At 37.4% G+C, this 3,713-nt stretch overlaps 1 pseudogene; it reads left to right on the forward strand.

The window, feature by feature from the left end:
* Positions 1 to 619: 619 nt before the first annotated feature.
* Positions 620 to 1,149, forward strand: LOC142143234 (DCN1-like protein 5 pseudogene; annotated as a pseudogene).
* The last annotated feature ends 2,564 nt before the right edge of the window (positions 1,150 to 3,713 follow it).

The raw sequence follows: 3,713 nt of genomic DNA on the forward strand, positions 1-3,713 counted from the left end.
CCTAAACTTGTTGAATAACAAGAGACAAATCTTCAGATTCACTCCTTATGCACAGACGTGAGTATACCCGATTTCTGTGCGTTGTTAAAAAATTTACGTTTGTTTTGTGTGCCTTAATTAGAGATGTTCACTGACCTCCGTGTTTTGGTTTAGGTTTTAGTTTTGGATCTGTATTAACTTCGTGTTTTGGTTTTGGCAAAACCGCCCTCACATGTTTTGGTTTTGGATCTGTATTTTTTGGAAAAAGTGCTAAAATGTGCTAAAATCACATAATTTGGCTTTTTTTGTTCCTAAATTATTATTAACATCAATAACACTAATTTTCAGTCATATCCAGTCAATTTTGACCACTTCACAGGTCACAATATTATCACTGCAGCTTAATTCTGTTTAGAATACAGTTACATCATAATAGGCTTTGCTGCTCCTCTAAGTGATGACATAGTTAAACAGTTCTGGTTGATGAATGAGAGAGCACAGCATCTCTAGAGCTGAACAAAGTTATATAGGAAGTGGAAAAAACTCTTGCCTGGGCTTCAGCACCACCCTCACAGCAATATGCCTCCTCTGCTGATGAAGTGAACCTAAAGAAATGTAGACAAGTCTCAAGTGATGTGTGGCTTGATTTCATGAGTATGCTGGTCCAGATGAAATTATCAGACCAGAGGTATGGGAATATTCTTTGAAGAAAGTGGCATTGAACCAAAAGATATAATTATGTTGGTTCTGGCCTGGAAGCTAGAGGCTAGACAAAGGCTTTTCACAAAGGAGGAATGGATAAAAGGGATGACCTTATTAAAATTTGACTGCACAGAGAAGTTACAGGATAAATTTGATTATCTATGTGCTAAACTGAATAACGGCATTGCCTTTAAGAATAGTTACCAATAAGCTTTTGGTTTTGCAAGGGACAAACACCGAGGAGTTCTGGCTATCAAGACAACAAAATCCATGCTGACACTTCTGATAAGAAGCAAGTGGCCCTTACTTTCTACATTATTTTGAATTTCTGGACCAATGGGGTTCTGCTTTATGAGCAGAGACCAGTGGAACATGGTGTTAGAAGTTAGCCAGACTTTCCATGAGTACCTTAACCACTATGTTGAAGAGGTCTCCTGGCCCCTTGTCATCATGATTTTATGGGGTTAAATTAATCCATGAGGTAATACAAGATCTATTCAGAAAAAAGCATGAGCTTTCAGATGCCCTAAACTGAAGTGATTTAAGAATACTTTTATCTTTTCTGAAGCCATATGCTTATTACAAATTAAATTTTTTATGAAACTGAAGATTACTTGTTACATGTGAACTTGGCAATGACTTGCATCAGACTTGTTTTCAAATAAAATAAGTTTTGCATAGGTACTTACTGAGTGTGGAAATCATTTTCATGCTAGTTCTTCTGTTTAATTCATTAATTTGGATGATGAGTTTTAGCTTCCACCCATCTTAACTAGTTAACAAACTCTCACAGAAACAGGAGGGGTAGCAGGTACAGTTTAAGAAACCAAGCACGTCAGCAACAAAGAGTGCCACTTTTGTGGCTGAAGTGCTTGGTTTGGTTGGTCCCTCACAAAATAAGCTACCAATGAGCTAAAGGCATGTAAGCTAACAGTGCTGTCAATGAACTCTAAGGGCTAGATTTACTAAGAATCATGTTTGGTGGCGGTTTGAAACTGCCACCCATCGCCAGCGGTTTAGTGGGTCAAACCGCCGCATTTACTATAGGGCGGCTTGAGGCTTCAATTTAAAATGACTGGTGATGTGTGGAGGATTGAAAAAGCTAAACCGCTGGCAGTTTGGATGAAACCGCCAACAAAACCGCCATCAAAAAGACAGGACAGAACAGTTTTAATACCAGCTTCAGAATTGCTAGATAGCTTAAATATGTTGTTTGAACTATTTTGCCATTCAGAACATTAGAGAAAGCACCGTTGACATTTAAATTATGTTGGCAATCATTATTTATTGGTTAAGGGGCAAAATTAATTAAATATTAACTTATGAGGGAATAAAAAAAATTAATTATATTAAGGGGATAAAATAATTTAATTATTATATTATTTGGACAATATGTCATGACAAATTGTGCAACATAAATAATTATATCCACCATTAACAATCAGTTAATAATATTATATATTCACATTTTCTACATAATATAATGCTAAAATAGTGTCCCTTTAAAAAAAAAATAAAAAAAATCATAAATTAATATTACATTTATGTTGTCCCTTTAGCAATAAATAATGACTTTCCAAATGATTAAAATATCAATGGTGTTTTCGCTTATGTTCTGAATGGCAAAATATCTCAAACAGCATGCTGTTTGATCAATCTCACCTATTGCAACCACCTCTTTCATTTTGGTTGTTTGGATGGCTGTTTTGCGGCAGTTTTGAAAACCCCAGCTTAGTAAATCCGGCTGTTTGTATGTTTAGCATTGTTAAAATTGGGATGGCGGTTTGTAAATTGGTGGTTTTGAAAAATGTAATTTCTGGCTGTTTTGACGGCAGTTTGGTCTTTAGTAAATCCGGCGGTTTCAAAATCGCTGGAAAACTAACCGAAAATCGGGGCTAGTAAATCTAGCCCTAAGACTGCAGCGACCTGGCTGGTTACTAAGCAACAAAACAACAGCACAAACACACGCAGTTTATATCACATGTAGGAAACATTGCCACACACCAGTGGCAGAAAAGAAAAGTGGTACATGATTAAATTGTCCTTGTGATTTTGCGGATTGACATAATAAGATTGATGGACAGCAGACTAGAGAAGTTTATAAGGTCGACAATATAATGACATCGACAGCATTATTTGGACAATTGAAATGTAGACAGTATTTATTAAGCTGACATTTCAAATGTATACAGTATTATCCCTAACTCTAACCCTGTCACTGTCCCTGTCCCTATCCTGTTCCCTAGACATGACCCTATCCCTGTCCCTAGACCTGTCCTTAACCATATCTCTAGCCCAATAATAATACTGTCCACATTTGAATAGTCTACCTAATCACACTGTCCACTTAATAATACTGTTGACACCTGAATTGTCGACTGTTACACAACCTGATAGACCAAGGCCTAAATGTCAAACAGTGCAAGATGGAATTGTCCTTGGTAGTATGTTAAAATGGACATGTACAGTTTAACAAACCAATCACTTCAGTGATAACAACTGCCACTATTGTGGCTGAAGTGCTTGGCTTGTTTTGGCCCTCACAAAACTAGCTACCAATGGGCTTAAGGCAGGTAAGCTAACAGTGCTGTCAATGAACTGTACAGTGGCAAGATGTTGTTGTTGTTGTCATCATCCTTAGCCTTATCCTCACCCTCATCAGTGTGCACATCATATTCACACAATATTAATTCATCCCCGCTGGAATCCACCATTACAGAAGTCTCTGTACTTTGATGTAATTGCCGGTAAAGGCCTTCCTCATGGAATTTGTAGTTAATTTTGATTAACATCTTTTCAACATTTTTAGGAAGTGGCATCCTATGCCGATCGCTGACAAGGTTCCCGACACTGCTGAAAACTCTTTCTGAGTACACACTGGAGGGTGGGCAGCTTAGATATTGGAAAGAGAGTTTGTACATGGTTCGCCAAATTGCCTTTTTTTCTCCCAGTATGTAAAGGGACTGTCTGACGTGTCTATTTGTATGCGGTCGTTAAAATAATCCTCTACCATTCTTTGGATGTTGACAGCA

This window comes from Mixophyes fleayi, chromosome 3 (assembly GCF_038048845.1).
Source record: "Mixophyes fleayi isolate aMixFle1 chromosome 3, aMixFle1.hap1, whole genome shotgun sequence".
Lineage (NCBI taxonomy): Eukaryota > Metazoa > Chordata > Amphibia > Anura > Limnodynastidae > Mixophyes > Mixophyes fleayi.